This window comes from Ascaphus truei, chromosome 1 (genome assembly GCF_040206685.1).
Source record: "Ascaphus truei isolate aAscTru1 chromosome 1, aAscTru1.hap1, whole genome shotgun sequence".
Lineage (NCBI taxonomy): Eukaryota > Metazoa > Chordata > Amphibia > Anura > Ascaphidae > Ascaphus > Ascaphus truei.
This window is the reverse complement of record NC_134483.1, coordinates 27,257,722-27,280,309: the sequence shown is the minus strand read 5'-3', so window position 1 is coordinate 27,280,309 and position 22,588 is coordinate 27,257,722. Positions and strand designations below refer to the sequence as shown.

Genomic DNA, 22,588 nt, shown 5'->3' with positions numbered 1-22,588 from the left:
TGCCAAATCAGCTTCCCCTGCATGGCCGCCAACCGAGATTCCCCCCGTGCGCCAACCCAGCTTCCCCCACGTGCACCAACCCAGCTTCCCCCATGTGTGCCAAACCAGCTTCTGCCACGGGGCCTGCTCCTCCCTGCTCCCCTCCCCCGCTCCCAATGTGCGATGGAGGGGAAGAACCATTGCGAGCCCACACGCGCCAACCCAGCTTCCCCTGCACGCGCCAACCCAGCTTCCCCCACGCGTGCCAAATCAGCTTCCCCTGCATGGCCGCCAACCGAGATTCCCCCACGTGCACCAACCCAGCTTCCCCCACGTGTGCCAAACCAGCTTCTGCCACGTACGCCAATTGAGCCACGCCGGGGGAATTAGCCCACCAGTCTCCCATTCCCAGCCGCCTACCTCCTGTGCCTCACGCCTCCCGAGCCTACCATCAGTCACCCACCCGTGCAGTCAGACACCCACCCAGGCAGTAAGATTCCCACCCACCCAGGCAGTCAATCAACCACCCAGGCAGTCAGTCACCCACCCACCTACCCACCCAGGCAGTCAGTCACCCACCCTCATAGTCAGTCAGTCAAAACAGTCAGTCACCCACCCACTCTGAGTGGGTGACTGAGTGGGTGGGTGACTGACTCAGTCAGTCAGTCACCCACCCACACAGGCAATCTGTCACCCACCCAGGAATTCTGTCTACCACCAACCCAGGCAGTCAGTAACCTCCCAGGCAACCAGTCAGTCACCCACCCAGGCAGTCAGTCACCCATTGTCACGGTAGACCAGTTCTTATCTACACATTAATACCGGGATTCTGGTCTGAGCACACAAGTTGAGTAAAATAAATGTTAATTTATTTATTTTCAGACAAACACAGAAATCTTTATAATATAAACTTAATAAAACACTTACTGGGATGGAGAAACAAACTCAAATGTCCTTGGAATCAAAGTCCCTGGGCACCCCTGCACGCATGCAAGTGGGTGCGCACAATGATCGGTGTAGCAGTTCCTGGCTAGGGGCACAAGTTGCCATACCTATATTTCCACCAAAAGGAAGAGGTTAATTCAGTCCTTACAGGGTTCGTTCGGGAACCCTTAGCTTTAACAAATTCCAGAAGAGGTGGATGATCCTTGGTTATCATATTATTAAACTATCACCCTCCGGAAACGCTGATGCTGGAACTTGGTCAAATCTTGACGAATCAGGTGAATGCCCTCCCTATTGCTTTTTCTGTTTACTGTTTCCTCACTCCTTTGTGAACATCTCTGTTCTCTCCAACTTCCCCACCCTTCACAGCACCATTATTTATACACCTGTCTCCCAACAACTTATTTACCCCTCAATAAAAATCACCCACACAAATCCTCTATTCACACCCTCTATCTACTCCTTCCTGCTTCTGGGGATCTCCCCTAAGCCTGAAGCAAGACATACACACCTGAACTCACCCATGCATCCCTGCCATCTCTTCCACTGTAAATGGTGTTAACCTTTGATCTAATACTCACTAACCTTAAAACTCACCCCACAAGATAAGCATCCCAATCAGCCTGCACTCATGGTTACTATCCCACACTCGGCCACTCCTACCACCCATTGTGGCTAAGCACAGCCATACACGGCACTTATCCCCTCACCTGCTGTCTCTGTAAGTCTCCCAGCAAACATCTTAGATTGTAAGCTCTTCGGGGCAGGGATTTATTTTCCTATTAGGTACACGAGAGATGAGGGAGTGTGTCGTGGACTAACACAGTGGTAATGGCAGCTTCTTGGTGCATTGAGCTCCCAAGTAGCCAAGCTTGGGGAGATAGGATAGAAGTAGGGTAGGGAGGGAAAACAAGAAGCAGCTGATGGTGTAGTAAATTACAAAACACCTTTAATACACATAAATATATTAAAAAAACCCTGAGGGCGTACTCACACTTGGCACTGCCACTCAGGACACATAAAGGTATCTTTACAGCAGTGTGCTGTCCGGTGTGTGCTTAGTCCGTCTCAGTACTCCACTGGCGGTCCTCACAAGCGGCCGCTGGAGTTCTCGCACAGTTGACTCTGGTCGGCGTCTGACATCACAGTTTACCGGGAATGAAGTTCCTCCTCTCCTCTTCCACTCCGTGAGTATACACACCGACAGCAGAGGGAGCGGGTCCGGGATGTGGTTGTAGCGTGGCAAGGCCTGGGTTAAGATTCAGAATGCTCGTTGTACTTGCCGAGTTCAGGAGCATAGAGAGTTCCGTAGTAAAATCCGTTTCTGTGTCTGAGGGTCTGAGAGGTAAGAATCGTGATGGGTAAGCCGAAGTCGGGAGCCAGAGAAGGTAGTCAGACAAGCCTGTATAAATCTGCAGGAGTAAAGACAAAAGAGAGCCCAACACATTTTCCAGGCTACACAGAAAGCAAGGAGCTATGCAGAGCAAGGAGGAAGTGACAGAGCAGGGTATTTAAAGCGGTATCCACCAATCCGGAAGGGCGCGTGACAAGGAGCAGCTCCTGAAAGGCTGGGAGTAAGAGGGCTCAGCTGAGAGTGCAGGGGGCATGGCAAAGACTCCTGTGCTGAGCGGGGGGTGGAGGCAGGCATGGCGCGCGTGTTACAAATGCCAGGGATAGATGCGAGCTCTGAAACACCGGCGTGAGAATCCAAGATGGCGGTGGCACCGTGAGTAGCGGTAAGTGCGCGTGGCGGCAAGGGATGCAATGGGGGTCAGGGGCTGCGGCAGCTACAGTACTGCTAGTGGGTAAGGAGGGGTCACGTCGCAGGGGACGTGGACCACGATTCTTACACAAATATTATAAACCTTATATGTACTGATGCAGCCAACAGTATTAGAACACTTACCGGAGAAATTCCTGGGAGATTCTGGCACAGTCTCACCGTAAATGCCCCAACATTGCCTTTACTATGGGCCATTAAGAATCTCATAGAAATGTTGAGGCAATGTTGCAGCAATGTTGAGGCATTTACTGTGAGACTGCCTCAGAATCTACCCAGGCAGAGTTCTAATACTTGTTGCTGCATCTGTATGTGTATGTTTTCTTTTTACCTAGCTGCACTCCAAAAATTAGATTGCTAGTTCACTCCTAGCGCAAGTTAGCCATTTAATTGGACAGGCTGTGATGTGGCCTGCGGTTTAACCCTGTTCCCACGCCAATATACTTTGTCCCCTTCAAGTTGTGGCTAACCTGTCGGTGGATACATTTTGACAGAAAAGCACTTCACCTAAACCACAAACCACTTATCCAATTGACCTTGCAGTTTAGAGGTCTAGGACTTAGAGAGTGATCCATATACTTCAAAGTGGCCACCAATACATAGGCACGCTTCTTCAATCAGCGCTTGGTGTAACACTTGCAGCTCCCCCTTGTGTCACAAATACAATTGGCACATTTTACACATATTCACATTGCTTCAGCTAGGTTTTGAGCTGCAAAATGGGGCCTTTAAAGATGGTGGAGGGGAAAACATGATATGAGGGGATAATACTGTAACGGCTCGGGGGACTCGCTCTTCCCAGCGTGTCCCCGTCACCTTGGTCCCTCCGGCTAGCCCTTCCCTTCCTCTGCCTTCGCAATCCCTGCCCCACTCCCTTGCGGCGCGCTCAGCACGCTCCCATTCACGGTCCGCGCACTGGCGTGGTTCTTCCATTATGTGCGCGCGTTCCCGCTCCCTGGTCTCCCGTCAGGGGACTCGCGCCCCTCGGCGTGCCTCCGTTCCCTTACCTGCTTCCTCCGCTCCTTCCCCCTCTCCTGCCCTTCAGCCGAGCACCTCCTCCGCGATGCTTCCCCCATGCTCTGGCACTCGCGTGTTGCGCCCACGTGACCGCATTACAGAGGGTGCGCGCACCCGCTCTATTTACCAATCCTCCCCTGATACTGGTTCCGCCCCTCAGAGCTTACAGGCCATTACCCTAGATTACCTCCCTGTCTCCTCCCCTACTCTCACACACCTATCACTGCAAGCTCCCAGACAAACCCCTGCTCCTCTCCTTCCTGCTATTTGTCCTCCCTCCTTTATATCCCCAGTCTGCCCTCTGCTTCCTGTAGCTCCTGTGTGTGCAGTGTCTATGCCAAGCTCCCTTGTCTATTTTAGCTCTGGTTTCGGTCCCTGCCCTTGTTTGGATTCCCTTGGTTTGAACTTGAACTCTGCTGTGGACTTTGACTTCGCTGCCTTCTCCTACCCTTGAACCTTGGCTTTCAGACATTACTACACTGCTCTCTCCAATCCCTGGACTCTGGCTCTTGTACAACTACCTTCCAACCTCTGGCGCACCGGACTCAGCAAGTATAACGTTAACCCTTTCTCATCAGGCCCGGCAACGCAATTACCACACTCCTGGTACACCCCCACACTGCTGTGGATGCATGTTATACCCTTACCCACCTCAGTACTGGGGACTGGCCAGGTCTGCGGGCATACAGGCGTTACAAATACTTTTTAAACTCTTTCAGCCCCAACAGGCTGCACATTTGGGACAATAATGGTTGTGTAGGGGAAAACATGGTATTATGGGGACAATAAGTTTTGTTAACTTATTTTCAGCTGTCTCAGCTGTTGGGAAGGCTCCTCCTTCCCAGGTTTTAAGCCCACCCCTCCCACTTTCCATGTAAGTAAGTCCTTTCATTCTACTGGATACAAATCCAATGGTGGTCTTTCTCCGTCCTAATAGAGGTAAATGAGAATTTTAATCCTAATAGAGGTATATTAGTATTTTATCTGGTAGTGTTATGACTTGCAAACAGGTGTCTGCCTTGTCATGGCTCACAAGCTTACAACGCTTTGGCCAAATGGTAAAACTAAATGACCATTCTTCAAGAGAATATATAAGTATTTTACTGTGTATTTTTGTCATATTGGATGTAGCAGTAGGCTTCTTTGCATTTGTTGTATATATATGCCACGCTCAATAGCTCTCCTTTTTGACCCTTATATACATATATATTTTGTGGGGGCTCAGGTGTTCCCATAAAGAGCTTGCTGGGGTTTTGTGGGTTTTGTTAACTTATTTGCAGCTGTCTCAGCTGTTGGAGGTTAGTGGCTCCTCCTCCCCAGGTTTTAAGCCCACCCCTCCCCACTTCCCAAGTGTGACTGTCCTTTAATTCTACTAGATAAAGATCCAATGGTGGTCTTTCTCCCTCCTAATAGAGGTAAATGAGAATTGTAATCCTAATACAGATATATTAGTATTGTATCTGGTAGTGTTATGACTTGCGAACAAGTGTCTGCCTTGTAGTGGCTCACAAGCTTACAACGCTTTGGCCAAAGGGTTAAACTAAATGACCCATCTTCAAGAGAATATACAGTATAAGTATTTTACTGTGTATTTTTGTCATATTGGATGTAGCATTGGGCTTCTATGTTGTTTGTTGTATACATATGCCACGCTCAATAGCTCTCCTTTTTGATACTTATATACATATATATTTTGTGGGGGCTCAGGGGTTCCCAAAAAGAGCATGCTGGGGTTTTGTGTATTTTTTATTGTGGGGACAATATATTTTAAACCCTTCACTCGCAACAGGGCTTAGGGTTAACAAGCCGGACATAATACCTTTATTATTGGCCTGGTTAAGCCTCTCCTGCCACACTTGGCATACCGGGTCTAACTCCTTACCTGGTGACAGTGAGTCTGGGGTTTGCCTACCAAGTTTTGATAGCCCATACTTCGCACAGATATCTGGTACTTTGCAATAATCCGGCCGCCCTGACACCTAGGGTCTCTGAGGCTTTTCAACTCCAGACTTCTCTAGACACTGGGGCACCAACTCAGCAGCGTGCCCATTAAAGTATGGAGGAAAAATTCCTCAGCTCATTGACGTGCTAATGGATTCCTTGCCGGACTGTCAGGAAAGGGTTCCTGCCTTTACATTTTAAAACATACCTGAAACACATTTTATTGTTATATGTACATTCAGTATGTGTGGGTTATATAAAAACAACATGTATGTGAATGTTACATTCTCAACTATCTGTGTTCCAAAAATTAGAGTGCTTGCTTCTTCCTAACAAATGCTAGCTACTTTATTGAATAGGTTCTGTAATGTGGTTTGTGGTTTGAACTATGGCATACAATGTATTGCTTGCTGGAATCGGTAACCGCAGTAGCACTCCACCACTTGACCTTAACCACCACTTGACCTTAATTGGTTAATGAGACCACAGGATACATTGTTGCATTCTGCCACTTCAACTAGACCTCAAACCACTTATCCACTTGAGTTTGTGATTAAGACTTCCCTGGGGGGTTTTGCGGTTTAGGAAGTGATACAGAACTTCAATTGAGCCACTTACCACCGACAAACTTATTCAATTAACCCCTTCACCGGCACACAGACCCCTTAACATGTGCATATCTGGGCCACTGCTCTAGCAGTAAGAGCTAAACCAGCTGATCAGTATTTCCTCTCCACTGTCACAGCACACACAGAGTTCTACTAATAAAATGATTGAACACTTTTCTGGCCTTAATTGATTAACTTTATTGATTACAGTCAATTAATATATTCCTGCAGTTTAAGGATCTCAGATTCCATCATATTGTGTGTCAATGACATTGTTACTATTCTTTTGTATATGGTTTTGTGGTCATTATGGTTGAAGAGATCTAGTACACTGTATATGGTAACTAATAATTTGAGGCGGACCTATTAAATTAATCTGTGATCCTCAAATCATATGATTTTTCTAATAAAATGAGAGTAATTTAAAATTTTGTAGGTTTCCTGTTCTGGAAGCTTGTTATCTACAGCCTGTAAATATCAGTGGGTTTCAAATGCTTCTAATATCCAGAACAATCTCCCCCTCCCTGCAGACAGGACTCACGGGTTAAATCAGGATTGAGACATTTTCTAGAGTTGACATTTTTGCACCTCACTAATCTGCCTACACAGGTCCAGAAATACATGTAAATGCATTTGCATGCAGTGTTTGGCAGAGCTGGGTGAGCAATACTGCAGCCCCCTGGGTGGTAGTCACATTTACATTTCTCAGGGTAAGCGCCACAGTCTCCACCTCCTAGTATGCAGGTAAGTAGCGAATTATCTGGGGTCTTGCATCGAGGATTGTCAGATTGTGGGCACTTTGTTATTACTCCTCCACAGGTCCAGAGTCCTTGGTATGCACAATAACAGGCCAAATTTTCAGGGGGCGGTTGACTGATAATGCAGCCGCCAAAATAGTAATCGCAGTCACATGAGGCTGAAGCAGCAGTATCAGGACCTACAAAACAGAATTATTGACATGACTACGATATGTTTCCAGCACAGGATGAATAGATTAAACTGCTGGCATTATAGTGGTCGGATTAACAGTATGGGCGTCGAAACCGAAGGAGCTGATGAGAAGCACATTCTTAGAGAAATTCTCTTAACTCATGTACTACTGTGAGGGCATTTTTATAAGTTTATTTTTTCAATAAATATGTGTACAGTCTGAACGATGGGCCTTTGTTCTGTTTGCTCTTCCCCTAAAGACTTTCTACTAATGCACACTCACACGTATATGTAGCCTTCTTTCCCTGTACTGTAAAGAGGCTACTGGTGGCGCCATTACCTTTTGGGTCACGGAGGTCCCAAGCCTCCGCCACGGGGAGCCCGGGATGATATACAGTAACAATAATCTTGGTGTAGCACCTCCACCTGGGAGGGATCCCAATGTAGTGGGGGAGCTCCTCACGGGAAAAAAATATACTAGTAAACACACACACACACTATAAAATAACAATAACCTTTGCTGGCAACACATATTATAACGGTAATAGTAAATACTAACCAGGAACAGCTATCCACCATACCTCGCATGGCCGTATCCCACCGCCGTGTCCCAAAAGTCCCACACCAACCCCAATGTGTGAAACAGTGCTGTTCACTAGCCTAGGTGTAATGGTTGGTGCACGTAGTTTAGTAGGTACCTGCAGGGTGCTTCAGCACCCAGGCGCACTGACTGAATGAACAGGATCCGATGATCCAGTGATGGAGTCCACCTCCGTGATGAGTCCGCCTCCACGTGGAGTGGTATCCGGCTGGAGTGTCCCACATAAAGATAGTCTCTGTGATGCAATGATGGTCTGGTCCCCAGTGCTGTGCAGTGTCACAGCTGTGTCCCTGATACTGAATAGCTAATGGGGCACTGTCTCTGTCTAAGGGCCTGTCCCTAATGCAGCCACAATCATACAGGGAAGTCTGGGCCTAGCTGGGGCCTATTAAGGTGTCTCTGGCCTAGTGCAGGGGCCACAGACACCTTGCACATACACCCTCACCTCTCTGCGTCCCAGCTCCGACTAACCTGGCTGCAGCATGCAGAAATGTATCTATCTTCCCTTTGCAGGGGAAGCGGCAGTCCTATTCACTGATACATACCATGTGACTTGTCCCTAAGGCTCATGGGATATGTAGTCCCTGTTCGGAGCCTCTTCCTATTGGCCGCCATTTGTGTGCTTTTCCTGCACATGAGCAGCATCTCGCACATGCGCAATCGCAACCAAGATGGCGGCGCCCTGCAAGGGTAGCCACCAAAGCCTCCAGCGATCCACTCGCCACTCCACACCCCACGCAGCGCCTCCCGCACCTCACCTGGGTGCACGCACGCAACTGGAGGTAAGGAGGTCAAAGGGGAACCCTGACATATATATTTAGAAAGGTCCACGAGGGGACCAAAATATCGATATAGGTTAAAACAAATTGTTTTCTCACTTTTAATCAATAGCCTGTGAGTTCCTGATGTATAAGAGTCCCCTTCCTTACCTCCAGTTTGGGGGAACTGCTGATGTACCCGCCGGAGCGCCGCGTACTATCGGGAGTGTGGGGGGCAGCCATCTTGAGCGTTGCACATAACAACAAGACGTGCATGCGCAGTGGGAGAAGTGTGGTAGCCTCTGACGGTGAGGGGTTATCACGGATCACAACTCCTAAGTTTGTTACAATGGGTGTCCGGGGAAAATGACAAACTGCTGCGCTTGAGTCTTGCCCTGCAAGAATTTGACTTCACCATCCAGCACAAGCAGGGCAGCAAGCATGGCTATGCGGGTGGACTATCCCACAAGGACAAATACTTTTAGCCTGTAACTACAAGAGTTGTCCGGCCCATCAAACCGCCAGATGAGGCGGTTGTAACAGTGCCTATACTTTGAGGTGCGGAGGTGTGAGGGTGAGGAGATACCCAACCAATAATAAAGGTATTATGCCCAGCTCGGTGCCCCCCGAGCCATATTGGAGAATTGTGAAGTGTCAGCTATGCAACCCAATGATGGCAGAAACACTGTAATTGTTATAAAAATGTATGTGTGTCTTACTATTCCAGGAGTGTCAAGCAGCATAGATTTCTCTGTTTCAGCACAGACCAGAATAGTAAGACCGGACAGGGGCATGAATTACATTCAAAGGTCCCACGGTATATGACCGAAACCCCAGAACACAGATTGGGGTTCAGAACATCTCCCACCAGGTATAAAGGGCGAGAGTAATATCATATCTAAGTTAAGTGTGCAAGGTAGCAGTGATTTGACTGTATAAGTGAAAAGGAAAAATGTTTTTAAAGTCCAGCATTTGGCAGCATAGCAAGCGTCTTTTAGCTAACTTTTGCTAGGAAGCTCCTAGAGCGCTGAGATTTGCTGTAAGCGTGTAACGCTGTGCTCACCACAAACAAGGCGGGACCCTGGTACTGAGGTGGAAATGGGTAGAAACGCCACCCACAGCCACGGGGGCACATCTGGAGAGTGGATGGTCGAGTTAGCCGGATCAGGATTGGAGAGGTTAGATTAGTCTTGATACTTGCCGAGGTCAGAGGTAGGAGCCAGTAGAATAGTCAGAGTCCGATAGCCATGGTCAGGGGTTAAAGCCAGTAGGATCGTAGAGGTCCATAAGCCGTGGTCAGGATTGGCGAGAAGTGGAAGTTCAGAGGTATGGCGTGGTCAATAAGCCAGAGGTGCAGAGTCCAAGTGTCAAATCGGGTCGGTACACTGGAGATCAATCTGAAAGAGCAAGACAATGGGAGACAAGTCAAGGCATGACTCCGAACCAGGAAGTGGGAGAACAATGCAACTGGAAATATGCTCAGCCAAAGTGCAAGTGGCCCAGCTGAGCGTATATGGAAAATCATGACCAATGAGAGGGAGGTGAGGAGTACAGGTGTGGCCTCAATGGAGGCAGGGATAGGTGGAGCGGTGCAGGAGACACGTGAGCATGACTAGAGTGTTGACGCTCAGCTGGGGAGCGGTGCACACGAGTAACTTGTGCATGCCGCATGATGTCGGCGCTCCGTAACCAGGTGCAGAGCCAGACTCCGCAACGTCCACAAGGTTCCTCCGTGAGCGCGCGAGGTGTAAACAGCATGGTGGCGCGAGACAGCAGGTAAGGAAAAAGTGCGCTGCGGAGGACACGCTCACCGATTCCTAACAGTCCGGCCTCTGGACTCAAATATGGCTTGAGGGGATACTTCACATGAAACCACCATATTAGGTTGGGAGCATGTATTTCCCAATGAACCAAATATTGTACCGCTCCTCTTGAAATTCTCTAATCAATAATGGATTGTACCTTGTATTCTTCTTGTTCTTGTACGATCACTGGAGCAGGAATAGAAGAGGAGTCTGGAAACTGAGAACTTTGGAAGGCAGGCTTTAAGAGAGATACATGGAACACTGATGGTATCCTCATGGATGAGGGAAGCTGGAGACGTTACGCAACTGGATTGATCTTCTCCAGGATAGAGTAAGGGCTCAAAAATCTTGGGGCCAATTTGAGAGTAGGTGTCTTGAGCCTGATGTTCTTCGAAGAAAGTTACAATCTGTCTCCTGGTTTAAACTTGGGTACCTTGCGACAGTGATGATCCACCTGGGAATTTTTTCTGCGAGTCGCCTCCCCGGAGTCCATTGAATTTTCCTTCAAGATTCTTGCAAAGAATTGATTCTTTTCTCCATGGCGAGACCCCGGAAGAAGAAGAGGTGATGGGTAGTCATGCAGGATAAAATCCGTAGTTAATAAAGAATGGGGATTATTGTGTTGATTAGTTCCTTAGAGAATTGAGGGCGAATTCTGCCCAGTGAAAAAGATCCACCCAGTTGTCTTGGGCGTCGGAGATGAAGCACCATAAGTACTGTTTGTCATGATGGGAGGCTATGCCAGGTCTGAATAAAGGGGTCACCCCCCAGCTGGCAGCCCCTACAATCATGTGTGGGACATAAGGGGTTAAAGTGTGTTGGGTAATAACTTGCATTCTCTTGTCACATCTGTTTTGTCCCCAGAATAAGGCTGCAACTCCCTGCAGCTCTATTATATTCCTGTAGGTGTATAAATCATGTCAGGAGGGAATGGGTTAACCATATTGTGTATAGGTTGATCTGCATTCCCCCGCTTCAGCAGAATTAATTGCTATGTTATGTATTAACATGGAGAAAGGGGGAGAATGGTATTGTATTCCTGACAATAGATAAAGTGTAAACATTATATATTTTGCTATATACTGTACATGCTACGAAGATGATATTTGGACTCAAGTTAAATCCCACCTATAGCAGGCGGACCAGGGATTGTTAACCCCTTCATACTAATAGGAAGTATGATTTCACCATGTTTATGTCATATTTGTATTCAGAATGGCAATGCGAGTTGCATGAGCCCTCTGATGTGTTAATGAGGCAATCAAGGCAAGTCATTGTGGAGATAGGGGTTAACCGTGTAATTGTTATAATGTAAACCCCATAGAATCATATCTCTGCATGTGTTTATGCTAGAAAGGTGAAATTTGGATATGTTTTACTATGCCAAGAACACATGTCGCATACATATTTTTAATCTGATTTACTACATGGGAAATATAGTTATGCGTTATCTCTGGTTTCCCTATAAGTTTGGATATAGGTTTGAAAGCTTGCCAAATGGCAGCTTTGATATGTAATTATACAATCAAAGGAAGCTCCTTGAAAGGTTTTGTGATGTACTGTCCCCTGTAGATAAGTTAGCCAGAGGTGAGAAAGACCTGTACATCAATGGAGGTGACTTGCCCTCATTGCATATGCAGCCAAGTATCACGGGTGGACGCTAACCAGTGTGACCTGTTAAATGTAACACCCCTACAGAAACAGTCTCTGCCCAATAACCATTTTTACTAGACATAATAGCACCCAGGCCTCTTGTCATATTTTTTTATAAATGGGCTGGCCAAGTAGGACCAGGGGAGGAGTGTATTAATGAGGGGCTGGGCTAACCCTGCTTCTCGCGTTACCTGTCAATCTGTGATTGGGACAAGATAATTGTTCACCAATAACTGAACTGCCATGTAAGGAATGGGGTCCTGCATCTATATAATTGCTTGCACCCCTTATTCCTGTGCTGGTCGTGACTGTAACAACTGATATATTGCTTGATGTATTGTCTGTTCTGCTCATAAGAAATAAACTCATTCAGTTTACTATATCCTAATCTTGTTCAATCTGGCCTGGTTATTATATGTCAATTCTGTTCTCTTGTGACATTGTTCCAGGGTTTGATTTGTCCTCTCGGTTTGACATTGGTCTGAGGGGTTGGTCTGGACGAACAATTTAAGGAAATGCCCATCCTCTGGGTAAAAAGATTGCCAAAACTTGGAAACGAATTGTAAGCCTTGATCAGAGACTATGCTTAAACGTAATCCATGGATGCAAAAGATTTCTTTGGTAAAAATATCTGTTAGCGTAACCAAGTTGGGAAGGCCTTTTAAAGGGATGAAATGAGATTGTTTAGAAAAACGGTCAACTACAACAAGGATGGCGGTTATTCCCTTGCAGGAAGGTAATTCCACAATAAAGTCCATGGACAAGTGACTCCAAGGGCGGTCTGGTAAGGGCAGAGGGCATAAGAGTCCAGGTGGTTTGTTGCGAGAGCTCTTGTTGCGAGCGCATGTGAAGCAAGACTTGACAAATAGTTTGGTGTCTTTTTGCATAGTGGGCCACCACATGGTTCATTTAATGAGATCGGTAGATCTTCGGGTAACGGGATGCCCAGCCGATTTAGATGAATGTCTTTATTCCCAAATTTTCTTGCGAAAACGTGGTGCCGCATACAAACAACCATCCAGAACCTCTAGACCTGGCTTGTCCAACTCCAGTCCTCGAGGGCCGCAAACAGGTCAGGTTTCCAGGATATCCCTACTTCAGCACAGTTGGCTCAATTAGTGGCTCAGTATGACTAATTGAGCCAGTTGTGCTGAAGTAGGGATATCCTGAAAACCTGGCCTGTTTGCGGCCCTCGAGGACTGGAGTTGGATAGGCTTGCTCTAGACCTTCGGGAATATGAGATTGATTCGCTAAAATGTCAACGAGGACGTCAAAATAGTTGCCAGACATGATGTATTTAGATGGAAGGATGGTTTCTGATTGGCACTCTGGTTTGTCTTCGGCTAAGATTTAGCGAGATAAGGCAGCTGCTTTTAAATTTTTTAAACCCGGAATGAAAAGAAATGATGTAATTCAATCGTGAAAAAAAAAGTGACCAGCAGGTCTGGCAGGCTCCAAGACGACAGGCGCTCTCAATATACAGCAAGTTCTTATCAACTGTGAGAATGGTGATTGGGTGTTCATTACCTTCCAGGAGGTGTCTCAATTCCTGTAGTGTGAGTTTAATAGCTAAAAGCTCCCGATTACCAACGTCATAGTTCTGTTCTACTGACAACATTTTTTTTTTAAAAGGCACAAGGATGTATCTTGATTTGTGGTGACTGTCTCTGAGATAATATGGCGCAGGCCCCTACATCGGACATATCTACTTCCAAGGTGAAGGGTAGTTTGGGGTCTGGATGAATTAATATGGGTGCGGAAATGAAAGTTCTTTTGAGAAGATCAAACGCCTGGACCGCTTTGGATGGCCAGGAAGCAGCATCTGCCCCTTTCTTGGTTAAGGCTGTTATCAGGGCTACTGTAGTAGAAAATTCTCGATTTAATCTACGATAGTAGTTCGCAAATCCTAAGAAAAGCTGGATATCGTTGAGAGAAGTGGGTTGTGGCCTGTCCACAACTGACTTAATCTTGGCAGGGTCCATAGCAAAACCAGAGTCCGAGATAATGTATCCTAGGAATGTCGTGGAAGTCTGGTGGAACTGGCATTTCTCTAATTTGGCATTAAGGTGATTTTCACGAAGACGAGATAAGACCAGTTTAGTGTGATTGATACGTTCAGGAAGGGACTTATAAAAAATTAGAATGTCATCAAGGTAGACGATGACAATAGGTTCAGGAGATCCCGGAATATCTCATTCACAAATTCTTGAAAAATGGCCAGGGCATTACGCAGAAAAAGGGCATGACTAAATACTCGTAATGACCGTCTCGGGTATTGAAGGCCGTCTTCCACTCGTGACATTGCCTTATCCAAACCAGATTATATGCACCACGCAGATCTAGCTTAGAAAAGATAATTGTTCCTTAGAGACGATCAAAAAGTTCAGAGATAAGGGGTAGCGGGTAGCGGATCTTTAGCGAGATTTTATTTAGCCCTCTATAGTCAATGCAAGGGCAAAGAGAACCGTCTATTATCTTAACGAAGAAGAACCTGGCTCCAGGTGGGGATGAGGAATTCCGAATGAAGCCTTTCTTAACAATTTCTTGGATATATTCCGACATGGCTTTAGTTTCAGGAAGCGACATGGGGTATGATTTACCTCTGGGCAAGACAGGGAAGAACTTCAGATCAAACCTTATCGAACACGTCCTTGAATTCTGCGTAGATCCCAGGTAAGGCACTCTTATCCTCCTTGGGAGTAATTAGGACACAGATTTGTTGAGTAGAAGTTACACAGATCTCAGCGCAATGGGGACTCCACTGTATGGGTTCATTAACGGCCCAGTTAAGTTGCAGATTGTGTTGTTGTAACCATGGCAATGTTAGGATCACCTCGATGGATGGTGTATGAATGACATCCAGGGAAATCTCCTCCTGATGGCCAACCATCGTTAGGAGGGTGTAACGGACGTGCTCGCCACAAACCGGGACCAGACTGCAGGGCTGAGGTAGGGATGTGAATACACCGACCTTAGACCACGCAGCCGGTTCTGGATTGCGCAGTTCGTAGTCATTCGTAGCAGGGTCAGGGTTGGAGAGGCCAGAGTAGTCCATTGACACGCCAGGGTCATGGTTGGAGACGTAGAGAAATCGATGTCCAGGCTGGAGTTCGGCAACAGAAAGTCAGGAGCACACCGCTTCAGCGTAGCAGCTGAAGTGCGGGAATGGCTTCTGCGCGAGGAGCGGGAGCAGCCCATGATAAGGTCTCTGCAAGGTGAGAATGCAAGTCTCGGGAACAAGGCAAGGCTGCCACTGGAGGACTAGCGCTTCAGCACAGGAACCAGATATTAGACCTCTACCTGGGATGAATGCAGCAGGTCTCTGGAACAAGGTCAAGCTGGTACTGGGGGCCCAGCGCTTCAGCACAGGAACCAGGAAGCAGACCCCTAACTGGGGTGCAGCAGGTCTCCGTAACAAGGCAAGACTAGCACTGGAGATCCAGTGCAGTGGTTCCAGTACAGGAACCAAAAGGCAGACCTCTGCTTGGGGTGAATGCAGGAGGTCACATGAACAAGGCAAGGCTAAGACAAAGTTTCTTGTGGCAAACACAGTTACACCCTAGTGAATCTAGGGTTATGCTCAGCAACTTCCTGGGGGGAGGGGCTGGATCTATATAGTATAGCCAGCAAATAGGGGCAGAGCTGCAGTGATTGCAAGCACAGGTGCGTGCTTGCAAATCCAAGGGAAGGTCTGTTGTGAGAGCTCACCAACTCTGCAAGAGTGAGCTCCAGCCAAATCCAGGAACGGATTCCTTACAAATTATATTTTTGCTTGTTTCAATGGAAAGGAAGGCCGGATGAAGTGGGCATCCATTGATGGCCTCCAATCAGACGGGCAAAGCTTTATGGATGAAAGGAATAGAATTCTTTAGTTCGAAACTATGGTCAATAAAGTTGCCCCGAAACTGGATTCAATAAAGGAGGAGGTCCTGATCTGGAAATCGGCCCCTTTGAGGGAGATAGGGAGCATGATCCGAGTAGGACAGATTTCTTGGGAAGAAAGGGAAGGAGAGATAGTGCACAATGTGATTCCTTGATAACTCATTGAGGAGTGGCGTTTCCCAGTTTGAGCGGGAAGAGAAGGACTTTGTGCCCGGAATGACCACAATAGTGACAGTCCATTGGTACGTTTGCGCTGCCTCTTCGAGAAGCATAACCGGTGGCTTCCTAGCTGCATGGGTTCCGGATTATCAGGAGGCGGCGGATCTGTAGTAGAAAATTGAAAATCCGGTGATCTGGCCAGGCGTTGCAAAGAGCGAGAACATTTGGCCTTTCCTCCTGAAGATGTTGATCAACTCTAATATAGACAGCAATGAGTTCCACCAGATCAGCAGGACGCTCTTGAGCAGCCAACATCCTTAAGGGAGTCGGATAGACCTTGCCAAAAGGCTGCCGACAAGGCCTCATTGTTCCAGCCTGTCTCAGCTGCAATGGTACGAAATTCCAGGGCATATCGAGCCAAGAACCCTGGAAAAGATGAAATAAAGAAGATACAGCTTTCACCTTATGGCCCGGAGTGTCGAAGACACGTCTGAACACGATAGTGAAGTTTTCGAGGTTCCGCGTCAGCTCCAGTCTCCGTTCCCAGATGGTGGATGCCCATGCCAGGGCGCCTCTGGTAAGTAGGGTGATGATGTACGCCACCTTAGATTTAGCTCGAATTGAATCGCACATTGGTTAAGGAAACCCCTAAACCCATGGTGGTCACCAGAGTAGCGATTTGGAGTAAGAAGATGGAGTTCAGCGGAGAGATTGTTGTCCAGTGAGGACAAGAAAGGGGTCACGGTTCTCAGAGGACTGGCCTGTTAGTGTTGCAACGTAATAGCCCCGAAAGATTGTGCAAGGAATGAGCATGATTCTCCAGTTTGGAGCACATGTCACCAACTGAGGTCAAAGCCTGACCCAACTCAGTGGGGTCCATATTTGTGGGCCTGTGCATACTGTAATGATTTGCTCACCACAAACAAGGCGGAACCCCGGTACTGAGGTGGGAATGGGTTGAAACGCCACCAACAGACACGGGGGCACGTTTTGAGAGAGGATGTTTGGGGTAGCTGGGTCAGGATTGGAGAGGTTAGATTAGTTTTGATACTTGCCAAGGTCAGAGGTAGGAGCCAGTAGAATATTCAGAGTCAATAGCCGTGGTCATTAGTTAGGATTTAGAGGTCCATAAGCTGTGGTCAGGATTGGAGAGATGCGGAAGGTCAGAGGTAAGCTGGGGTAAGTAAGGCAGAGGTGCAGAGTCCAAGGGTCAAGCTGGGTCGGAACACAGGAGATCAATTTGAAAGAAGAAGGAACGGGAGACAAGGCAAGGCTAAGAACCAGGAAGTGGGAGAACAACGCAACTGGAACTATGCTCAGCCAAAGTGCAAGTGGCACAACTGAGCATATATGGGAAATCAGGACCAATGAAAGAGAGGGGAGGAGTAGAGGTGCGGCCTCAGCGGAGGCAGGGATAGGTGGAGCAGTGCAGGAGACATGTGAGCATGATGAGAGTGTTGACCCGCAGCTGTGGAGCGGTGCACACGCATCACATGTGCACGCTGCGTGACGCCAACATGTGCCATAACTGGGGAGCGGAGCCAGACTCCGTGATGTTCACAAGGTTCCTTCGCGAGCATGCTGTGTAAATAGCGGGGTTGCGCGAGGCAGCAGAAAATGAGAAAGTGCGCCGCAAAGGACGTGCTCCCTGATTCCTTACAAAGTGTCTTTCAGGTAAAAACTTGGAAAATCACATATTACAATTTGTATAAGTTTATATAAAAATTGATGAATTAATTTTAATGGTTCCAACATGTTAGGCACATTGGGGCTTTCATTCAAAACACCAGAGACAGAAAAAACACTTAATTTATGATCACTGTTGTTTAGAAATGCATGGCAGAAAATTCCTTTGAATGAGCAGAGCATATCCAGCCCCGGACTTCTAAGACATCCCGCTGGTGTGCTGCCATGATGTCTGAAAAAACTCCGACCTACCAAGGTGTGAAGTGGGGAGGGTTAGCCCAAGTACCCCCATCTTAGTGTAAAGTCAGGGCAGATCGTCAAATGGCTGCCCAGCCAAGACTGAGATTCGCCAGGTAGAGGGTAGCGGGGGTGGGTGAAGGTGGTATTTGTCCCTTGGTCATTGTTTAGGCCTTGCAGGGGGGCTTCGGATGGAGTAAAACCCTTCATTACCATAGCCGTTAATACGCTAAGGCAATGAAGGGGTTAGCCCATCCCGCTACCCACCCGCAATGTCTAAACACCCACCAAGGGACAAATACCCCCTTCACTCAACCCCGCTACACACAATAAAAACAATACACACTACAGCTCCACTACCCACATCATAGGCCCTCAATAAACATTACTACGGTATATCAAATAAGCTACCCACCCACCACCTGTGACCCCAACAACCCCTATACCCCCTAACATACAATACATTATTTTTTCTGCACAGGAATTATACTACAGGCCGGCGGTGGCCCATGGGTGGTTCCGCAGGTGTCCGGGGGTCCCCGCTTGCCTGCAGTACCAATTCTGTGCCCCATAAAATAAATTAAAATAAATTAAAAATACATAAATATTTTTAAATAAATACACCCCCCCGCACCCTAACACATACAGTACACTCCAGTAATGGACAAAATTACTATTATTCACATATGGATATGCCAATTTCAAATACAAGAAGTAGCAGAAATAAAATAAATACATCTTGCACTCACCCCTGCCAGGCACCCACGATGAAGGCCGTCCTCATCCTCACCCCGTTCCTGCCCTCCCGGTGCTGCAAAAAATACACAAGAATAAAAAGAGACAATATACTGTAATGGCCCCTAACCCCTTAAGCACCAAAGTGGTAAGTAACCGCAAGAGTAATTAAGTTGTTAACCCATCCTCACACACTACCCACCTGGGAGGCCTAACCACCCTCACCCACTGTAAAAATGAATGGTGAAGGGTGGGGGTATTTGCCTGGGGAGGGTGCCTAGGCCTCGTGGGTGGGTATAGTGGCAGGGTGGGTTAACCCCTTAATTACTTTTATGGTTATTAACCAATAAGGTAATTAAGGGGTTATGGGGCATTAGAATGTATTTGCAATGTATTTTTGTGCCAACGGAGGACAGGGAGCTGTTACCTGATAGGGACATACATCTTATTGATGTGGTAAGTACAACTGTATTTATTTACTTTACTTATGCTGGTTTATGTGATTAATAATGGACAAGTAATCAATTATCCATATCTGGATAATAGTTATTTTGCACATTACTGTACTGTATGTGTTTGGTGGTGAGGGGGGTTGATTTATTTAAATGTAGGACATGTTTTATTTTTTTTTACATAAAGGGTTGTTTCCTCAGGTCTGCGGGGACATATGGAGACCACCTGAGGGCCCCCGGACGCCCACGGGTACCACTTGCGGACCCACAGGGGTCACCTGGGGGAAAAACCATGGGCCCCACAGCTGTAGGAGCCACACAGACCAGCAGGGACAACCCGAGTGCACCCAGGCCCACGTAGGAACAACCCGAGGACCCAAGTGTGGCTCAGGGTGACCTGGGGGAACCACCTGTAGGCCCACGGCACCAAGCAGGGAACACCCAGAGACCCCCATGCCCTGTGGACAGCCCCTCTGGTGCACTGTGTGGTCTGCGGACACCTCTCGGGACCACCGGGGACTACCATAGGCCTGGGGTATTAACCCTGTATGTATAATAAAAAATCATGTTTTTATGGGGGGGCAAAAGGGGTGGGTGTCACAGTAGACCAGGTCTCATCAACACATTAATACCGGGATTCTGGATTGAGCACAAGGTGGACAAAATAAATTGTAATGTATTTCCTTTTAAGACAAACACACAAATCTTCAAAATTACACTCAATGAACACTTATTGGGATGGGGAAACTAAATAAAATGTCCACGGAACGAATGACTTGCAAACAAAATCTCTGGACACCCCTGCACGCATGCATGGGGGTGCGCATTTTGAGCCGTGTGACAATCCGCCAAAAGGAATATTTTTGTAAAGTCCTTAGCTCAAACGAATTCTGGAAGAGGGGCATAATCCTTGGTTACGATGTAGCTAACCCCTCACACTCCGCAACCGCTGACGCTGTAACTTGGACGTTTCTTGGTAAATCTTAGATGGAACAGGGGAATCTGACTAGGACTGGGCTGCAGGCATTTTTATAGGGTTAAGGGTCCTATCTCTAACATACCAAGCCAATCCTCCCGTGGGAACAAATTTTACCACCTATCCCAAACTTTCAAGAAGCTCACAAAAAGGGCAGAAGTTGCTTCCCGGTGTGCTAAGAGCATGCGCTAATTTGACACCTAAGTTGCAGGCCCAACCTCTTACCTGGCGACAGTAAGTCTGGGGTTTGGCTACCAAGTGTGAATAACCCATACTGTACTTCGGACCGGTATCTGGTACTTAGCAATATCCCGGCCACCCTAACACCTAGGGTCTTTAAGGCTTTTCATCTCAGGACTTCTCTAGACACTGGGGCACCAACTTAGCAGTGTGCCCTTTGAAGTATGGAGATGGCACAACACTAGAAGCTCTCCCTTGTGTCGCTAACACAGTTTGCACATTTTCCCATTCAGTCATAACACTGCAGCTAGCTTCTGAGCTGCAAAACAGTGACAATAAATATATGGTATAGGGAAAACATGGCATTTTGGTGGCCACACAATTAACCCCTTCAGTCCCAACAAGGTTTAGGGTTAAGCAGCCGGGCATAATACCTTTATTATTGGCCTGGTTTACCCCATCACTGCCACAGTGGTTTATGTATTAATGTTTATTAATATGTTCATTTTTATTGTGGGGCCTAAGAGGTGGGTAGTGAGGCTGTTCTCTGTAGTGTTTTAATTGTGGGTAGTGGGGAGGGGGTGAAGTGGGTATTGTTCCCAAGGGGGGTTGGGTATGCCTCCCTGATGGGTAGTGGGTGAGGTTGGGTAGGCCTCCCTGGTGGGTAGTGGGTGAGGTTGGTTAGCCTTGTCACAGTAGACCAAGCTTATTAAGACTTTTAATTACCAGGATCATTGATTGAGAAAAGCAGAGAGATAAAAATTAATTGTGTTTATTCACATAAGGAACGTACAAAACTATGTTACACAAATTACAAGAAAAAGACACACTTACTTTGGAAACTGGGATAACAAAATAATCTTTTCTAGTTGCAAACACACAGCAAAATAATTCACAGCCACTTTTCCTTTCTGTGGCCGTTTGTTGTTGGATTCTGGTCACTAGGCCTCTCAGAAATTTAGGCGATTTACTCAGAGCTGGAACTCCTCAAATGGGACTGAATCTCAGGCGAATCACACAAGATGGAGCTGATGGAACTCATGAAAAACTTAGATGAATCTGATGGAATTGATTAATCTAACTCTCTGACTGACTTCATGACTTTTTAAAAATTCCCAAAACTCTGGGAATTTTATCCCTTGCCAATGGACATGCTCCACCAGTACCACAGGTAGCCTGGCAGAAGCTTCAGAACAGTGTCTGAGCATGTGCAACAAAATTGTCATCTTCGCCACACTGGCTACTTGCCCGAGCATATGCCATTCTGTTTTCTTCCTGAATGCCACTCAGTTTAGCTAGGCCTAAGGTACCCTTTTGATCTAAGGATATTGGGGCTTCAATTAGCATGGAAGGGCTAACAAATTATTTGGTCTTTCCTGCTAACAAGATGTTAACACCTTCTAATCCTGCTAAGCATTTCAAAGCCCAGGCTTACACACCCTACGTGTCATCAAAAGGTTTAACACCTCTTGGACAAATGTCTCTGAAGCTCCCTCTGCTTTCTATGCAAATTAGTTGTTTTTCTAACTGACTTCCTATGACATTACTTCAAAAACCTACTTATAAATCTTGGGGGATGGTTAACACCCATTCTCTTATCCTTTATTCAAAATCATTATTACCATAATTCATACATTTTACACATTATATGATTTTCCCCCTGAACCCTATTTTAATAAAACAAACTTCCTCTATACCAGGCAACCCTGTGCCTCATATTACCTTTTCCTGGATTATGCTGAAGCAGTACATCCTAGGGGTGAGTTGCAAGAAAGTTTTCAGGGTGGGGGTCTGCCTAGAGCACTGGGCTTCCATGTATCTGAGAAGCTCACTTGATTCCCAGATACATTTCTGGGGTAACTCATAACTCGGGAACCCCGTTACCTAGCCACGATCTGTAACAACTTTCTCCGGCAAACCCACCCTGAAACTTACCTTCTGAAAATCTCCCGGTCCCAGCACCTCTGAAAAAGGTAAAGCACAAAAATGGCTGTTGTCTCATATTTTGCACACAGTCACAGTAATGCATACACAATGCCTGGGCCCAAGTGCTGACACTCTAGGACCCCAAAACACGGGTCAGGGGTAACAAGTGGGCTTGACCTTTATTATAAGCCTGGTTAAACCCGCTCCCCACCACAGGCCTCGCAGGTGGGTAGTGGGGAAGGGTGGAAAGGCCACCCAGGTAAGTAGTGGGTGAGGGGGGGTTAGGGGCCATTATACTGTCGCTCTTTATTCTTTTTTTTGTTTTACAGCGCCGTAGG

General features: G+C 47.0%; 1 long non-coding RNA gene across 1 annotated transcript in view; it reads right to left on the bottom strand.

Annotated features, from left to right (window-relative positions):
* Nucleotides 1-6,501: 6,501 nt before the first annotated feature.
* LOC142468865 (uncharacterized) overlaps nucleotides 6,502-22,588 on the bottom strand; it is a 176,570-nt gene continuing 160,483 nt past the window's right edge. Inside the window, exon 3 of the long non-coding RNA XR_012788892.1 lies at nucleotides 6,502-7,207. This is a non-coding gene — a long non-coding RNA (uncharacterized LOC142468865). The remainder of the gene's footprint in view (nucleotides 7,208-22,588) is intronic.